The sequence below is a fragment of the Vulpes lagopus genome, chromosome 12 (assembly GCF_018345385.1).
Source record: "Vulpes lagopus strain Blue_001 chromosome 12, ASM1834538v1, whole genome shotgun sequence".
NCBI lineage: Eukaryota > Metazoa > Chordata > Mammalia > Carnivora > Canidae > Vulpes > Vulpes lagopus.
This window is the reverse complement of record NC_054835.1, coordinates 26,991,234-27,011,714: the sequence shown is the minus strand read 5'-3', so window position 1 is coordinate 27,011,714 and position 20,481 is coordinate 26,991,234. Positions and strand designations below refer to the sequence as shown.

The following is a 20,481-nucleotide window of genomic DNA, read 5'->3' as shown; positions in this document are numbered from 1 at the left end:
TATTTTGATGAGGTCCCGTTTACCTACTTTTTTCCTTTGATTGCTTGTGCTTTTAGTGTCATCTTTACAAAACAATTTCCTAACCTGAGGTCACAAGAATTTACAGAGTTTCTTTCTAAGAGTTTTATTGTTTTAACTCTTACATTTGTGATCTATTTTGAGTTAATTCTTACATATGTTGTGAAGCAGGAATCCAAATTAATTTTTTATATGGCTATCCACTTTATTAAAAGACAGTCTTGGGATCCCTGGAGGGCTTAGTGATTTGGCACCTGCCTTCAGCCCAGGGCCTGGTCCTGGAGACCCAGGATCGAGTCCCACGTCGGTCTCCCTACATGGAGCCTGCTTCTTCCTCTGCCTCTGTCTCTGCCTCTCTCTCTCTCTGTGTGTGTGTGTCTCTCATGAATAAATAAATAAAATCTTAAAAAAAAAAAGACTCTTTCCCATTGGATTTTCTTGACATCTTTCTTGAAAATCAGTTGACCATAAATGTAAGCATTTACATTTCCAGTCCATTGATCTATATATCTGTCTATACCATTATCATATTGTCTTGATTGCTTATGTTTTGAAATCAGGAAGTGATAGGACCCATTGTGTCTGTGGGCTATTTTGGGTCCCTCGTGTTTCTGTATGAATTTTAGGATCAGCTTGACAATTTCTGCACTTTTGTGTTGCTTTCATATCTTTATGCATATAGAAATATGTCTTCTACAATACATTTGCATTTTAAAACAAAATTATAATATTATGTCTTTCTGCAACTTTCATGTCTTCCTTAACACTTTATTATGAAAAATTTCAAACAGATATAATGAAAGAATTGTAGTAAACACCCAGACATACCACCTTCTCCATTTCCCAACCCCAGTCTGTATTCTATAGGTGACATTTTGGTATATTTGCTTTATCAATTGGCTAGCCGTTCCTAGCCATAACCACCTATTCCATTTATCTGTCAAACCGTCTTATTATTTTGTGCATTTCACAGCAGATCACATATATTTATTTTTATTTTTAAAAAGATTTTATTTATTCATGAGAGACACACAGAGAGAGAGAGGCAGAGACACAGGCAGAGGAAGAAGCAGGCTCCATGCAGGGAGCCTGACATGGGACTTGATCCTGGGTCTCTAGGATCACGCCCTAGATTGAAGGCGGTGCCAAACCTCTGAACCACCGGGGCTGCCCAAGATATATTTAATATATATTTAAATATGTTATCAAATGTATTGTTAGTAACCCTAGTTAGGGTTCAAATTTTTTATAACTTTTTTATACAAACTGAAATGCATAAATCTTGAGTGCATATCTTGTGAGTTTTGACAAATACATTCACCCATGTACCCCTAACCCTATTTAAAATATAGAACATTTTCATCACCCACAAAAGATTCTTTATGCCTTTTCCCTCTTAATTTATGTCCCTAACCCTTGTGAAGAACAGTCACTGTAATTTTTTCACCATGAATTTAGTTTTATAGAATCTTGTGCCCTTGTGCAAGCTTCTTTTATTCAGCATAATGTTTTTGAGATTCATTCATACTGTTCATTCATACTATTTGAGAATCATTCATACTATTGTGTATCAGTAATTTATTTTTGTTGTTGTTGCCACATAGTAGCCATTGTATGGGTGCCTCCCCGTTTATTTATCAATTCTTGTGTTGGTGAATAAATTTCCACTTATCTGTACCACCATAAAGTTCAGATAAGACTTTTGTTTACATTAAAGTTATACTTGTTAAAGTAACAGTTGCAGTCGTAGTCATCTGGAAGCTTTGTAAATGTAGAAATAAGCTCTGAATTAAATAAATGCTTTTATTAGAGTCTTTAACATATACTAGATATTATCTAGACTAATTGTGTTCATTTGCCCTGGGAGGACTAAAATTTAAAACAAACAACAAAGAAGTCTTATTGACCTCCCTAACTTTATTGCTTTCTCTTACTTCATAGAAGGACATCTCAAACTTTCATGGGTATATGAATAACTCCAGTCCCCAGGGGGTCTTGTTAAAAATGTAGATTTTGATATGATAAGTTTGGGATGGAGCCCAAGATTCTGCATTTCAAATAAGATCCCTGGTGACGCTAATGATGCTGATCCTTGGAATAGTAAGTATCTTCCCTTTCTCTGAAACTATCGTGAACTCTCATTTCCATGGCTTAAAATAAACATGTTTCAAATATTCAAGGACAGAAAGGAAAAGAATCCATAAAACAGGAATAGGACATTATGAAAAAAGAATAGGCAGATTTTTTAAAAAACAAGCAGATTATTAAAACAATCAGATATTTTATAAGCGAAAAACACTCCATTGAAGTAAAAAAAAAAGACCTCAATGGAAGGGATTGAATTTTCTTCATTTATTTATCCACGTTAATTATTTAGGACTCAGCATGTTGCTTAAATTATTACATAATATTTTTACAAATGTGTCCTTCAGAAAATGACAATGGTGTACTCCTTTGCTTATTGCCATATATAATAGGTATTAAATAATGTTTGATGATGAAGAAATGAGGATGTTTTGGGCTTCAAATAACAAAATCCACCTCAAAATGGTATAAGCAATTTGAGAATTTATAATCTTACTTATCTTATATAAGAAGAATTCTTGAGCTAGAGGGAGTCCATAGAATGTATGATCAGGATGCTGGCTCTATTTCTCTGTTTCTCCTGGCTTTGCCTCCTCAGTTTGTCAGCTTTGTCTTCATACTTGGTTTCTTCATGGTGGCAAGATGGCTGCCATCATCTTTCAGCCACCAGCTGAAACAGCAATTTTCCTTATGTCCTACAGGAAATAAAAACCTCTCCTCTAACCATGGAATAAAAATCTTTTAATACACAGTTGCTAGGGAAATGCCACTCATGACAATGGGAAAGATCACATTTGCCTGAGTTAGGATGCTACATGGAGGAAAGGAGTGAATACCTGAACAAATTTTTCTTTTACAAAGGGAAGTAGGGAATGAATGCAAATAGACAAATTTCAGATTAAAAAAATTGTGAAAGTTATATAATACCATGCTAGATTACAAATAGAAAGTAATAAAAACAAAGACAACTGGAGTCATTCTATGTTCATCTTCCTTAACATTTACTAGGACTATTTGGTTGCATGTTAAAGAAAACCCAATTTGAATCAGCTTTAATTATGAAAGAAGATTTTATTGAAAGATAGTGAATGGGGTCACAGACTGAAAAATCATATTAGGGGCAGAGTAGAGATACAGATCTACTTCTGGAAAAATTGGAACCACGGATGTAAAAGTCATCAGAGCTCCTTTTCCATCCCTTTTCTGCTCCTTTCAAAGCAACTTTCTCTTTCTGCAGATTGACTATCTCTGCTTCCCTGTTCCACCCAAAAGGAAACAAGGCTGCTGAGAGCTCCAGCATTTTTTACTTATAGCTTTAGCAATCTCTGGAGAGAGAATGGCTCAAGTCTTTGGGTCCAAAGTCCACATATTCCTGGATGTGCTCTGGTCCACCCAGCTTGAGTCACATGCCCACTTCCAGAATTAATTGTGGCCAGGGATGTAGGGTTAGATTTTGCAAAATGGTTGTTTTCACAATAGCAGTATGGGTGGGAGTGGGGGTTTGCTGGGCAAATAATACCATAGGTATCCTGTAAACTGTTAATGAAAGATTTAGGGTATTCAGTACCTTCATGTTCTATCCTTTACTTACCCACCCTCGCCCCCCACAAAAAAAAGACAATGTAGCAATGGAGAGGGGTTAAGAAATTGCATATTTGGTTACTAAGTAACATCAGGTTTCTAAGTGGCAAACTGATTCCATTTATTTTATTCCCTGATAGAATACTTGGGAGCAAGAGAATGGCCTTTCTTGAAATAAGAAATAAGGAGCACCAGAAAGTCTCAACTTCAAAAGTTTTTTTCACACTTTCTAGAAGTTTAATATTTTTGTGGCTTAAAGAGTCCAGGCCTGTCAGAGTTGACAATAAATGTATGTGGAATTAAATATTTAAAATTAAAACTTAAAAAAAAAAAAAACTTTTGAGGTACCTGTGTGGTTCAGTTGGTTGAATGTCCAATTCTTATTCTTGGCTCAGGTCTTGATCTCATAGTGGTGAATTTGAGCCCCATGTTGGGCCCTGTGCTGGGCATGGAGCCTAATTAAAAAATGTAACATTTAAAAATTAGAGTTGAAAAATTGGAAAAGACTTGTATTAAAAAGAAATTTTTAAGGGACCCTCCTGCTCTGATGGTGGGAAAGTAAATTGGTGCAACCACTGTGAAAACAATATGGAAGTTTCTCAAAAAATTAAAAATAGAAATATGATCCAGCTATTCCACTTCTGGAAAAAAATACCTAATTCAAAAAGGTATATGCCTCTGTTTGTTCATCACATTATTTACAATACTCAGGGTATGGAAACAACCTAAGTGTCCATCAGTGGGTGAATAGATAAAAAAGATGTAGTATGTGTGTATGTATGTATATGTATATATATTTTTATGTATTTATACACACACACACAATGGAATACCACTCACCCATTAAAAAGAATGAAATCTTGTTTTTTGCAACATGGATGGACCTTGAGGAAATTATGCTAAGCAAAATAAGTCAGAGAAAGACAAATACTATATGATTTCACTTATATGTGGAATCTAAAAAAATGAACAAACAAAATGAAGCAAAACTCATAGATACAGAGAACAGAATGGTATTTACCAGAGGGGTGGTATGTTGGAAAGTTGGGCAGAATGGGTAATGTACAAACTTCCAGTTATAAAATAAGTAAGTTATGAGGATGTAATATACAGCACGGTGAGTATAGTCAATAATATTGTAATGCATACCTGAAAATTGCCAGGAGATTAAATTCTAAAGGTTAACTTTCTATGCAGACAGATAGTAGATTTATTGTGGTGATCACTTCACAGTATATACAAATATCAATTGCTATGTTGTACACCTGAAATCGATATGTCAGTTATACCTCAATGAAAACATTTTTTTTTGAAAACATTTTTTTTAAAAAGTAAAATTCTTCCTTTATGCTGATTCCAGAAGTACCCTCAGTTAGTGGCATTTCATGTGTCCTCCTTTTTACCTCATTTTTTTTTAAAGGTTTTATGTTTATTCATGAGAGACATAGAGAGAGTGGCAGAGACATAGACAGAGGGAGAAGCAGGCTCCCTGTGGGGAGCCCGATGCAGAACTCAATCACAGGACCCCAGGATTACAACCTGAGCCAAAGGCAGACATTCAATCACTGAGCCATCCAAGTGTCCCAATTTACCTCATTATTTTTATTTCATCTTATGCTTTTTATTTAGCTTTAAAAATAATTTAAAACTTAATATACTTTTATATGAAACTAAGCAATATCAGTGTACATAAAGAAATATAATCTCCCTTTCCTTCCAACCTCAAATGGCTGGCCAAACAATTGTAGTAACTTGAGTTACATCCTTTCACACTCTTGTACATGGTTATGTACACTTGTATGACTTTTCTTAAAAAAACAAGTGTGTAAAAAAAAAAACAAAAAAACAAGTGTGTAGGAAGTGAAATAATACATTTGAATCTATAACTTCCATGTATGGTGGACTACCCTCTAGGTAGTCCTAGAGTCCTAGATGACAAGGACTTTGTCATCCAGTATGTTAGTCACTAGCCACATGTAGCTATTGAACACTTGAAATGTAGCTTGTCTGAATTGAATTATGCTGTAAAATGTAAAATACATATCAGATTCCTGAGACAGTACTAAAAAGAACATAAAATACCTCAGAAATAATTTTTAAAAAATTTTAAGGATTGTATTTATTTATTTGAGAAAGAGAGAGCACGAGTAGAGGGGAGAGGCAGAGGGAGAGGGAGAAGCAGATTCCTCGCTAAGCAGGGAGCCCAGTGCTCCAGGACCTGGAGATCATGACCTGAGCTGAAAGCAGATGTCCCAGGAATCCTGGAAACTTATGTTTATGATAATTAAGTGTGCAATAGTGTTATGTTTAAAAATAGAATGTACATACCTTAATTAATACTTCAGGGGAGTGTGGGTGGCTCAATCGATTAAGCATTTGACTCTTGATTTTGGCTCAGGTCATGATCTCAGGGTCATGGGATTGAGCCCCATGTTGGGTCCATGCTGGGTGTGGAGCCTGCTTAAGATTCTCTCTCTCCCTCTGTCCCTCCCCTCTCTAAAAAAATCCCTTTAGTGCTAAAAAGTTCTAACCATCATCTGAGTTTTAGTGAATCATAATCTTTTTGCTGGTGGGTAGTCTTGCCTCCATGTTAATGGCTGCTGACTGATCAGAGTGGTGATTGCTAAAAGTTCGGGTGGCTGGTGGCTGTGCCAATTTCTTAACATAAGAGAGAGATGAAGCTTGCCATGTTAATTGACTCTTCCTTTCATGGGATAATTTCTCTGAGGTATGTGATGCTGTTTGATAGCATTTTACCTACAGCAGAGCTTCTTTCAAACTTGGAGTCATTTGTCTCAAATCCTGCCACGGTTTTATCAACTAAGTTTATGAATATTCTAAATTATTTGTTGTCATTTCAGCACCTTTACAGTGTATTTCCATTTCAGAAAACCACTATCTTCCATGAAAGACTCCTAACTCTGGGAAATGAACAAAGGGTTGTGGAAAGGGAAGTGGGTGGGGGGTTGGGGTAACTGGGTGACAGGCACTGAGGAGGGCACTTGATAGGATGAGCACTGGGTGTTATACTATATGTTGGCAAATCGAACTTCAATAAAAACAAAACAAAACAAAAAAACCCCACTGTCTTTGCTTATCCATAAGAAACAAATGTTCATTCATTAAAGTTTTATCATGAGATTGCAGCAATTTAGTCACATCTTCAGGCTCCAGTAGTAACATCAAAGAACACTGATCACCATAGCAAATATAATAGTAGTGAAAAAGATTAACATATTGTGAGAATTACCAAAATATGACAGTGATAAGCAAATGCTATTGGAAAATGGTGCTGATAGACTTGCTCATTTCAGGGTTGCTACCAACCTTGTATTTGTTTTTTTTTTTTTTTTTTAAAGGCATTATCTGTGGAGCACAATAAAGTGAAGTGCAATAAACTGAAGTATGCCTATATTTCACTATCTTCTGGCCTCCAGAAGTGGCTATTGAGAAGTGTCCTATCACTTTCATTTGTTCCTTTGTGGATGAGTTATTGTTCCAGCTGTTACAGGATCTTTTTCTTTTCTTTGCTTTTCTGTAGTTTCACTATGATGTATCCTGAGTGGATGTCATTTATTTACATTGGGAATCATAGTTTCTTCAAACTAAGAATTTGAGTTTTATGAATTCTGGAAAATTCTTAGTTATAATTTTTCACATATGGCCCCTCTTCTTTTTTCTCCATTTTCTTCTGGAACTCCAAATGTACATTGGACTTTGCACTTTATCATCAATGACACACTCTTTTTTTCATTCTTTTCATTTCTTTTGTGTCTGTGTTACATTCTAGATAACTTCTTTGGGGGCTGTCTTCTAGGTAATTATTCCACTGAACTATTCAGCTATTTAATCTTTCCATTGATGTTGTACTTTCAAATATATTTTTCATTTCAGAAATTCTGTTTGATTTTCTAACACAACCCACTTTCATTCTATATTTTAACCAAGTCAAACTGCTTGTAGTACCCTGTATGTTGATAGTAGTTAAAGCCGGATAATGGGTATGTGGAGGATTCATGATACACTTTCATCTACTTTTGATATGTTAAATTTTAATTCCATAACAAATTTAAAATTGGAGGTGGGGACCATCATCACACTTTAAAAGGTTGGAAACAATTGAACAATATGTCATATGAAAACAACTTAAACTGGGGCATGGAGAAGATAGAATTGTGGTGTGTGGAACTTTTCTTAAGATGCAATGAAGGATTCTGAATGGAAAGAGGACAGCAGGAAAGAAAGCTATGGATATGTGGGAGACAGGAAAGGAGAAGTTGGAAATAGGAAATGGATTCTTAAGTTTTGGTGGGAAGACACAAATAGTGTTATTTTTCCACAGGGCCTTGAATCATCTTATACGCTACCCTCATTTGAATAGGATGGGCTGCTGGTGTTGGTTTCAGGGGTTTTTGGAAGGTAAAAACTCTGACTTCTGCCAGGGGGAATCATTGCTCCCTTCTAGCTAGTCCAGTATAGCCAGTCTGACTTCTTGATTTAACTGGTGTCACTACCAACGCATCCATGCCTTGTTGCTAAGAAAAAAAGCTTAAGAAATGATGAAGACAAGAATAATTCAGGCTTCCTTTCTTAGGTGACATAATTTTCTCTTCTCACTTTCTCTCCTGTCATGCAAATTTGAAGGAAAATTTTGTTAAAATCCGTAGAGCCTCACATGCAAGTATTTTCCACACACCAAACAGCGCCTAATACGTCTTTGGAATCACCAAGGTTTCTCTTGTAAACTGTTTAATAACACTTTTTTCTTTTAAAAATGTGGTTGTTTATGTCATGTTATTAGATCTTTACAGCAACTCTCTTGAGTGAAGCAGTTATTGTGAAGTCATTTATAGAAGGAAAAAAAACCCAGTACTTTTTTTGCTTGACTTTAGTAGGTTTTGATTCCTTCAGTTTAACATCTCATTCCTGGCACACAGTAGGGTCCCTGATAAATATTTGTTGGATGAATACCATTTAAATTATGGTTGGATTTATGAGATTTTTAAATTTTATGTACAATTTTTTTAAAAGTGAGATTCTCTTTTGGCTCCCTCTAATATAGTCTTTTCGAATAGGAAGTGATTTAGACAAGTAAATTTTTATTTGGAAAAACTGAGTTAGAAATGTCCCCTAGAACTGTTCTCCACCCCTAAAACGCTATCACATATAACTGACAACTTCATTGGCTATGTCTTTTTTTCAGGAATGATAAAATAATACTGTAATGAAAAATTTATCTTGGAAGCTTCAAGGAAAAAAAATCCTTTAAGTCATTGAAATGTAAACCAGAATAACTTCACTACTTTAGAATAAAATTTGGTATATGAAAAGGTTGGTAGTGAATTGTAGTAGGATTAATCACACTCTTTAACATTTACTGAGTGAAACTTGAAACCATTATAAATGGGAAAATAGAAGTATTATAATTGTATTGCTGCTGAGATTAACACTTTTCAGGTATTTAAAACATTACAACAAAGACACACATGAGGGCGCTCTAATCAGTCGGACACTGGAAGTGCATAAGCACTTCTTGCTAGGACTTAGATTTTTAGTAAGTCAAAACCAATACTATACAGATATACAGATGGAAGAATTAAAGCCCAAAGATATTGTGACTTTATATGCCCTATTCTTTAGAGTAAATAGAGTATTAGTATTTTTTTTGAAAGATTGTACAACACTCTCTTGTCAGTAAATTTATGCTGGAGACTTGACTTTCATCATGGCAACTCTTTAAAATTTTTACCCAGGGGACGGTTTTTAAAATTAATTAATTAATTAATTTATTTATTTATAAAGATTTTATTTATTTACACACAGAGAGAGACACAGGCAGAGACACAGGCAGAGGGAGAAGCAGGCTCTATGCAAGGAGCCTGATGTGGGACTCTATCCTGGGTCTCCAGGATCACACCCTGGGCTGCAGGCGGCGCTAAACCGCTGTGCCACCGGGGCTGCCCCCTATAATTTATTTATAAGATGTGTAGAAAAATTAGTTAGAATATTTCTTTTTTTTTAAATTAATTTTTATTGGTGTTCAATTTACCAACATACAGAAAAACACCCAGTGCTCAGCTCATCCTGTCAAGTGTCCACCTCAGTGCCCGTCACCCATTCCCCTCCACCCCCCGCCCTCCTCCCCTTCCACCACCCTAGTTCGTTTCCCCGAGTTAGGAGTCTTTATGTTCTGTCTCCCTTCCTGATATTTCCCAACATTTCTTTTCCCTTCCTTTATATTCCCTTTCACTATTATTTATATTCCCCAAATGAATGAGAACATACACTGTTTGTCCTTCTCCGATTGACTTATTTCACTCAGCAGAATATTTCTTTTTATGAATATTTGCTCCACAAAATGTTAGTTGTTTTTTTAAAAAAACAACACCACATAAAAATAATAATAAAAAATAAGTACAGCACCACATGTATTTTATTTAGAAAACAAAGAAACTCTATTTTGCTATTTACAAAGAGTAATTATGTTGATTTAATTCAGCTTTACTCTCCACCTTTGTTTCTTTTAAAAAATTTGTTTGTTTTTTTTTTAAAGATTTTATTTATTTATTCATGAGAGACACAGAGAGAGAGAGGCAGAGACACAGGCAGAGGGAGAAATAGTCTCCATGCAGGGAGCCTGATGCGGGACTCGATCCTGGGTCTCCAGGATCATGCCCTGGGCCAAAGGTGGCGCCAAACTGCTGAGCCACCCCTACCCAAAATTTTTTTTACTTTTTTTATTTTTTTTTATTTTTATTTATTTATTTATTTAATTTAAAAAAATTTTTTTTTCAAAAATTTTTTTAAATTAAAAAGATTCTCTTTAGATTTTATTTATTTGAAATGGGGAGACTGAGCATGAACAGTGGGGAGCGGCAGGGGGAGAGGGAGAAACAGGCTCCCCACTGAGCAGAGAGCTAGATGTGAGGCTCAATCCCAGGACTCTGGGATCATGACCCAAGTTGAAGGCAAATGTTTAACCAACTGAGCCACTGAGATGCCCCTAAATTTTTTTAAATAAAAAAAATTCTTTTTTTAACTTTAATTTAGTTAACATATACCGTATTATTTTTTTTAAATTTTTTTTAAATTTTTATTTATTTATGATAGTCAGAGAGAGAGACAGACAGACAGACAGAGGCACAGGCAGAGGGAGAAGCAGGCTCCATGCACCGGGAACCCGATGTGGGATTCGATCCCGGGTCTCCAGGATCGCGCCCTGGGTCAAAGGCAGGCGCCAAACCGCTGTGCCACCCAGGGATCCCCCATATACCATATTATTAATTGCCAGCTAGAATTTAGTGATTCATCAGTTGCATCTAACACCCAGTGCTCATAATATCACATGCCCTCCTTAATGCCCATCACCCAGTTACCCCATTACCCCACTTACCTCCCCTACAGCAACCTTCAGTTTGTTTCCTAGAGTTCAGCATCTCTTATGGTTTGCCTCCCTATTTTCATCTTATTTTATTTTTCATTCCCTATGTTCATCGTTTTGTTTCTTAAATTCCACATGAGTGAAATTATATGGTATTTGTCTTTCTCTGACTGACTTATTTTGCTTAGCATAATACCCTCTAGTTCCATCTATGTTGCTGCAAGTGGCAAGATTTCGTTCTTTTTTTGATGGCTAAGTAATACTCCATTGTGTATATACCACATCTTTATCCATTCACCTGTTTATGGACATCTGGGCTCTTTCCATATTTTGGAAACAAAATATGTTTTGGACATATTGATGCTATAAACATTGGAGTGCATGTGCCCTTTTGAATCATTATGTTTGTACATTTAGGATAAAAATCTAGTAGTACAATTGCTGGGTCATAGGGTAGCTCTAAGTAATCTCTGCACTCAACATAGGACTTGAATCCTAGACCCCAAGGCCAAAAGGCCATCAATCCTCCAACTGAGTCAGGCAGGCACCTCACAAAGTGTTAATTGTGCTTTTCACCATCTCTGATATATTCTTAGCTTGTTCTTTAGCTTTCATGTAAATATAAAGTTTGCAGGCTGCCTGTAGAATTTTCAGAGAGAAGGCTTATAAACATCCACAAAGATTTTATTAGAGAGGAGTATTATGAGAATATAGAATGTAGATATTTCCTCCCTGCTCCAAAGTCAGTCTATATATGGCAATATTTGTTTTATAAGCAAATTTTCTTCAACTTAAGTACTACCATTGTCATAGAAATATTTGCTTTATTAGGCACCCGATACAACTTGCCAGTTCCACATTTCTACTTTTGGAAATGATTTCTTTCCTTATATATTAAAATCACTTAAAACAAAACAAAACAAAGTAAAAAATGAAAACAAAACCCAGGGCTCTCAAGGAACAAGATCTCTCCTTTAAGGGGCTAGATGCTGAGGAAGAAAGTGTATCATGAATCTTATTTTCTGATTTTTCTTGTTAATGACATAGATATGTATATATGGCATGGTTATACATTTGGTCACCTGATTTATTTGTATTTTATGAATCAGAAATTAAGCCTTTTCCTGTCCTTGAAAGTACTTGGCACTGGTATAATAGAAAGCATGGAATTTTTATTTATTTATTTATATTTATTTATTTTATTTAAGTAAGCTCTAGGCCCAATGTGGAGCTTGAACCCAAGACTCTGAGATCAAGAGTTGCATGCTCTACTGACTGACCCAGCGAGGCACCCCCAAAGCATGGGATTTTTGAATCAGGGATGCAATTCTAGATTATATTATAAATACTAAAAGTTGTGTTTCTGTTTATATTTTGTCTGTATTTAGTGAAATATATCAGACAAAAATTTAATAGCATGCATGTGACTCTTTATAATTTGGCCCTGCCCACCACTCTGCTTCATTTCTTATTACTCCCATTAAATCATTCCGTGCTGGTCACACTGATCCTTCCAAACATGCCAGATGTCTGCCTGGAACAGCACCGTTGCACTTTCTCTTCCCTCTACTTGGAATATTTTTATTTCTTTCCTTTGATCATTGCAGTGAAAGCTCTGGGATAGCAGGGGCCTTGTCTATCTGTTTAGCCAAGGTTTCAGTAGAAAACAGATGGTACAGAAGAATCCCAAGAAAGTTTATTTACAAAGTGGTTATTATTTTTTTTTATTAAGGAGTTATTTACAAAGATGCAAGTAGGGGAAACCAGAAAGACTACTGAAGTATCCTGGAGCAGTTGTGATGTTACCATCTTTAGGACCCAAATGGCTAGAGGAGTTAGTTATAGTAGTTAGTAGAACCTGAAAGAGACAGTATGTAAAGTTGGCTGCCTTAAGATCAGTGACTCTCCCTGGAGAGACACAACAGGCCCAAGTGCCCTTAGTGAGACAGCCGAAAGAATAAATACTCTAATCCCATCTTCTTTTCCACTCTGATCTCCTACCTGGAGTCTGTGTTGGCCAAACCCAACCAAAGCATGAGAACCCTTTTGATATGGCCTGTTAGGTCAGTCTCTAAGGGCAGAGTACAGAGCAGAGAAAGGTGAAGAGTGAATCTGGAAGGGAAATGGAAGATCTATGTCAAATACTGTATTTGTACCATCTAGAACAAGGCCAGACACAACAGTTTGGAAATGTAACAGCTTTATTGAGGTATGTCACATACCATATAATTCACCCATTAAAATGTATAATTCGTTGGGTTTTAATGTTCACAGAGTTGCGCAACCATCATCACAAACAATTTTTGAGCATTTCATTACCTTCCAAAAAGAGGCTTCATAACCGTTAACAGCCAGTCCCATTTTGTCCATTTCCCTATGTAACCTTTTTTTTTTTAAAAAAGATTTTATTTATTAATTCATAGAGACACAGAGAGAGAATGAGAGGCAGAGACACAGGCAGAGGGAGAAGCAGGCTCCATGCAGAGAGCCCGACGTGGGACTCTATCCAGGGTCTCCAGGATCACACCCTGGGCTGCAGGGGGCGCTAAACCGCCCACCTTTTTTTTTTTTTTTCTTACGTAGCCATTGATCTACTTTCTGTTTATGTGGATTTGCCTGTTCTGGACATTGTATATAAGTGGAATCATAAAATATGTGGTCTTTTGTGACTGGCAATTTTTTTTCCTTTTAGCTTTTTTCTTTTTTTAAGGTTTTTGTTTTAATTACACTATAGTTAATATACAATGTTGAATTAGTTTTCAGATGCACATTATAGTTATTCAACAATTCTATACCTTACTCAGTGCTCATCATAAGTGTACTTTTTAAAAATAAGTTTATTTTTTATTTTATTAAGAGTTTTTTTTTTAAGATTTTATTTATTTATTCATGAGAGACATACAGAGAGAGAGAAAGGCAGAGACACAGGCAGAGGGAGAAGCAGGCTCCATGCAAGGAGCCCGATGTAGGACTCGATCCTCCGTCTCCAGGATCACACCCAGGGCTGCAGGCCGCGCTAAACCGCTGCGCCACCGGCGCTGCCCAAGTTTTTTTTTTTTTTTTTAAGATTTTATTTATTCATGGGAAACACACACACACACACACACAGAGGCAGAGACACAGGCAGAGGGAGAAGAAGGCTCCATGCAGGGAGCCCGATGTGGGACTCAATCCTGGGTCTCCAGGATCACACCCAGGGCTGAAGTCGGCGCTAAACCGCTGAGCCACTGGGCCTGCCCGACTTTTTCTTATCACCTATTTCAACCATTACCCCACCCACCTCCCCTATGGTAACTATTAGTTGGTTCTCTGTAATTAAGAGTCTGTTCCTTGGTTTTCCTCTTTTTTCCTTTGTGTGTGTGTGTGTGTGGTTTTTTTCTTAAATTCCATATATGAGGAGGATCCCTGGGTGGCTCAGCGGTTTAGCGCCTGCCTTTGGCCCAGGGCGTGATCCTGGAGACTTGGGATCGAGTCCCGTGTTGGGCTCCTTGCATGGAGGCTGCTTCTGCCTCTCTCTCTCTCTCTCTCTCTCTCTCTCTTTCATGGATAAATAAATATTTAAAAAAAGAAAAATTCCATATATGACTGAAATTATACGATATTTGTCTTTTTCTAACTGACTTCATTTAGCATTATGCTCTCTAGCTCCATCCATATTGTTGCAAATGGCAAGATTTCTTTCTTTTTTGTGGCAGAAAAATATTGTTGTGTATTGTATGTATACCACATCTTCTTTATCTATTCGTCTATTGATGGACACTTGGACTGCTTCCATATTTGACTATTGTAAATAATACTGCAAAAACGTAGGGGTGCATGTATCCCTTTGAATTAGTGTTTTTGTATTCTTTGGGTAAATACCTAGTAGTGCTATTACTGGGTTGTAGGATAGTTCTATTTTATAATTTTTTGAGGAAATTCCATACTATTTTCTATAGTGGCTGTACCAGTTTGCATTCTCACTAACATTACATGAGAGCTCTTTTTTCTCTGCATCCTCACCAACACTTGTTGTTTCTTATTTTTGATTTTCGCTATTCTGATAGGTGTGATATCTCATGGTAGTTTTGTTTTTTTTTGTTTTGTTTTTTTTATTTTTTTTGTTAACTTTTATTTATTTATGATAGTCACAGAGAGAGAGAGAGAGAGGCAGAGACATAGGCAGAGGGAGAAGCAGGCTCCATGCACTGGGAGCCCGACGTGGGATTCAATCCCGGGTCTCCAGGATCGCGCCCTGGGCCAAAGGCAGGCGCTAAACCGCTGCGCCACCCAGGGATCCCTCATGGTAGTTTTGATTTGCATTTCCCTGATGATGAGTGATGTTGATTATCTTTTCATGTGTTGGCCATCTGTATGTTTTGTTTTGTTTTTTTTGTTTTTTTGTTTTTTTTTTTTTTTAGAAATGTTTATTTATATCTTCTGCCCAGTTTTTATTTTATTTTTTTTAAGATTTTATTTACTTATTCATGAGACAGAGAGAGAGAGAGAGAGAGAGAGGCAGAGACACTGGCAGAGGGAGAAGCAGGCTCTATGCAGGGAGCCAGACATGGGACTCGATCCTGGGTCTCCAGGATCAGGCCCTGGGCTGAAGGCGGCACTAAACTGCTGAGCCACCCGGGCTGCCCTTCTGCCCAGTTTTTAATTGGCTTATTTATTTTTTGGGTGTTGAGTTGTAGAAGTTCTTTATATATTTTGGATACTAACCCTTTATCAGATATGTCATTTGCAAATATCTTCTCCCATCCAGTAGGTTGTCTTTTTATTTTGTTGATTATTTCCTTTACTGTGCAGAAGTTTTTTATTTTGTTGTAGTCCCAAAAGTTTATTTCTGCTTTTATTTCCCTTGCCTCAGGAGACGTATCTAGAAATATGTTGCTATGGCCAATGTTGGAGAAATTACTGCCTGTGCTTTTGTCTAGGATTTTGATGGTTTCAGGTCTCACATTTAGGTCTTTAATCCATTTTGAGTTTATTTTTGCATATGGTGTAAGAAAGTGGTCCAGTTTCATTCTTTTGCATGTAGCTGTCCAGTTTTCCCAACAGTTTGCTGAAGAGATATTTTTTCATTGCATATTCTTACCTCTTTTGTTGAAAATTAATTGATCGTATAATTATGGTTTTATTTCTGGGTTTTCCATCGTATTCTATTGATCTATGTCTGTTTTTATGCCAATATCATGCTGTTTTGATTACTTTGTAGCATTATTTTGATTGCTTTGTAGTATATCTTGAAATCTGAAATTGTGATGTCTCCAACTTTGTTTTTCTTTTTCAAGATTGTTTTGGCTATTTGAGGGCTTTTTTGAGGTTCCATACAAATTTTAGGATTTTTTGTTCTACTTCTGTGAAAAATACTTTTGGTATTTTGTTAGAGATTGCATTAAATCTGTAGATTGCTTTGGGTAGTGTAGACATTTTAACAATATTTGCTCTTCCAATCCATGAGCATGGAATGCCTTTCCATTTGTTTGGATCATCTTCGATTTCTTTCATTAGTGTTTTATAGTTTATAGAACACAGGTCTTTCACCTCCTTGGTTAAGTTTATTCCTAGGCATTTTATTCTTTTTGTTGCAATTGAAAATGGTATTGCTTTCTTAATTTCTCTTTCTGTTGCTTCATTATTACTGCATAGAAATGCAATGGATTTCTGTACACTGATTTTGTATACTGTGACCTTACTGAATTCATTTATCAGTTCCAGTAGTTCCTTGGTGGATTTTTTACAGTTTTCTATATATAGTATCATGTCATTGACAAATAGTGAAAGTTTTACTTCTTCTTTACCAATTTAGATGTCTTTTATTTCTTTTTCTTGTCTGCTGTGGGTAGGACTTCCAGTACTATATTGAGTAAAAGTGCTGTGAGTGGATATTTTTGTCTTGTTCCTGATCTCAGTTTTTCACCGTTGAGTGTGATGTTAGCTGCAAGTGTCTCATATATGGCCTTTATTATGTGGAGGTATAACCCCTCTAGACATACTTTGTTGTGGATTTTTGTCATGAATGGATGCTGTACTTTGTCACATGTTTTTTCTGCATCTGTTGAAATGATCATATGGTTTTTATCCTTTATCTTGTTGATTTGATGTATCACTTTTTATTGGTTTGTGAATATTGAACCCCTCACATCCCAGGAATAAATCCAATTTGATTGTGGCAAGTGATTTTTTAATGTAATGTTGGATTTGGCTTGCTAATATTTTGTTGAAGATTTTTGCATCTATGTTCATTAGAGATTTTGGCCTGTGTTTCTTTCTTTTTTTTTTTTAATCTGGTTTTGGTATCAGGGTAATGTAGGCCTTGTAGAATGGTTTTGGGAATTTCCCTTTCTCTTCTATTTTTTGGAATAGTTTGAGAAGAATAGTATTAATTTTTCTTTAAATGTGTGGTGGAGGGCAGCCCGGGTGGCTCAGCGGTTTAGCGCCGCCTTTGGCCCAGGGTGTGATCCTGGAGACCAGGGATCTAGTCCCACGTCGGTCTCCCTGCATGGAGCCTGCTTCTCCCTCTGCTTGTGTCTCTGCCTCTCTCTGTGTGTCTCTCATGAATAAATAAATGAAATCTTAAAAAAATAATAATAATAAATAAATAAATGGTGGAATTCACTTGTGAAACCATCTGGTCCTGGACTTTTGTTTGTTGGGAGTTTTTATTATTATTATTATTACTGATTTACTAGCAATCAATCTGTTCAAATTTTCTATTTCTTCCTGGTTTAATTTTAGGAGGTTATGTTTCTAGGAACGTATCCGTTTCTTCTAGGTTGTCCAGTTTCTTGGTATATAATTTTTTATAATATTCTCTTATCCTTTATATTTCTGTGGTGTCAGTTATATCTCCTCTTTCATTTCTGATTTTGTTTATTTGAGTTCTCTCTCTCTCTGTGTCTCTCTTTCTCTTTGATTAGTCTGGCTAACGGTTTATCCATTTTGTTGATCTTTTCAAAGAACCAGCTCCTGGTTTCATTGATCTGTTCTGTTGTTCTTTTAGTTTCTATTTCATTCATTTCTGCTCTAATCTTTATTATTTCCTTCCTTCTACTGGTTTTGGATTTTGTTTGTTCTTTTTCTAGCTTCTCTCAGTGTAAGATTAGGTTATTTATTTGAGATTTTTCTTGTTTCTTGACGTAGGCCTGTATTGCTATGAACTTCCTTCTTAGAATAGTTTTTGCTGCATCCCAAAGATTTTGGACCATTGTATTTTCATTTTCAATTTTCTCCATGTACTTTTTGATTTCCTCTTTGATTTTTTGACTGACCCATTTATTATTAAGTAGCATGTTATTTAACCTCCATGTATTTGTGCTCTTTCCAGATTTTCTCTTGTGGTTGATTTCCAGCTTTATAGTGTTGTGGTCAGAAAAGATGCATGGAATGACGTTGATCCTTTTTTATTTGTTGAGATTTGTTTTTTGGCCTAATACGTGACCTGTTCTGGGAATTTTCCATGTGCACTTGAAAAGAATGTGTATTCTGCTGTTTTAGGAAGGAATGTTCTGAATATATCTGTTAAACACATCTAGACCAATGTGTCATTCAAAGCTGCTGTTTCCTTGTTGATTTTCTGTCTTTATGATCTGTCCATTGATGTCAGTGGGGTATTAAGATCCCCTACTACTATTGTATTACCATTGATACTTTCTATATGTTTGTTATTAATTGCTTTAAGTATTTGAGTACTCCCATGTTGGGTGCATAAATACTTACAATCGTTATGTCTTCTTTTTGGATTGTCCCCTTAATGATTATATAGTATCCTTCTTTGTCTCTTATTACAGTCTTTGTTTTAAATCTATTTTGTCCAATATAAGTATTGCTACCCTAGTTTCCTTTCACATCCATTTGCATGAAAAATGCTTCTCTACTCCTTCACTTTTATTTTTATTTATTTATTTATTTATTTATTTATTTTTAAAATTTACTTATTTATTTAGAGAGAGCAAGAGAGAGGCAGAGACACAGGCAGAGAGAGAAGCAGGCTCCATGCAGGGAGCCTGATGTGGGACTCGACCCCGGGTCTCCAGGATCACACCCCAGGCTGCAGGTGGCACTAAACCGCTGCACCACCGGGGCTGCCCTATTTATTTTTTTTAAATGTTAGTGGGACAGTTTTTCTTTTTTAAAGATTTTATTTATTTATTGACACAGAGAGAAAGGCAGAGACACAGGCAGAGGGAGAGGGAGAGAAGCAGGCTCCATGCAGGGAGCCCGACGTGGGACTTGATCCCAGGTCTCCAGGATCACACCCCAGGCTGCAGGCGGCACCAAACCGCTGAGCCACCGGGGCTGCCCTACCCCTTCACTTTTAATCTGCATGTGTCTTTAGGTCTGAAATGAATCTCTTGTAGGCAGCATATAGGTGGCTCTTGTTGTTTTGTTTTTTTTTTATCCGTTCCATCACCTTATATTTTTTTAATTGGAGCATTTAGTCCACTTATATTCAAAGTAATTATTAGTAGGTATGTATGTATTGTCATTTTGTTACTTGTTTTATGGCTGTTTTTGTAATTTTTTTTTCTTCTCTTGGTCTCCTCTCTCACAATTAGTTGGCTTTCTTTACTGATATGCTTGGATTTCTTTCTCTTTGTTTTTTGCCTCTTACTTTTTTTTTTTTTGATTTGTGGTTACCATTCAGTTTGTGTATAACATCTTTGTATATAACAGTCTGTATTAAGTTGATAGTTACTTGCCCTTTCATGAAGATGGCGCCAAAGGCGAAGAAGGAAGCCCTTGCCCCTCTCAAAGCAAAGGCTTTGAAAGCTAAGAAAGGTGCTGAAAGTCATGCACAGTCACAAAAAAAAGAAGATCCGCATGTCACCTACATTCCGATGACCCAAGACCCGGCGTCTCCAAAGGCAGCCCAAATATCCTCAAAAGAGCACCCCCAGGAGAAACAAGCTTGATCACTATGCCATCATCAAGTTCTCCTTAACTACTGAGTCAGCCATGAAGAAAATAGAAGACAACAACACACTTGTGTTCATTGTGGCTGTCAAGGCCAATAAGCACCAGATCAAACAGGCTGTGAAGAAGCTCTATGACATTGATGTGGCCAAGGTCAACACCTTGATCAGACCTGATGGAGAGAAGAAAACATATGTTCGACTGGCTCCTGACTATGATGCTTTGGATGTTGCCAACAAAATTGGGATCATCTAAACTGAGTCCAGCCGGCTATAAATCTAAATATAAATTTTTCACCATAAAAAAAAAAAGTTGATAGTCACTTAAGTTTGAACTCATTTTTTACTCCTCTCCTCCCACATTTTAGGTGTATGTTGTTATAATTTACTTCTTTTTATTGTATGAATCCCTTAGCTGATTTTTTACAAATATATTTATTTTTATTGCTTTTTGCTTCCTCCTTTCCTTACACTTGCTTATGGTCTTTCCTTTCCTTTTTCCTTTTTTTTTAAACT

The 20,481-nt window shown here is 36.3% G+C and overlaps 1 pseudogene; it reads left to right on the top strand.

Moving 5' to 3' along the window:
* Window positions 1–20,221, top strand: part of LOC121472887 — a 43,732-nt pseudogene extending 23,511 nt beyond the window's left edge.
* Window positions 20,222–20,481: the final 260 nt, after the last annotated feature.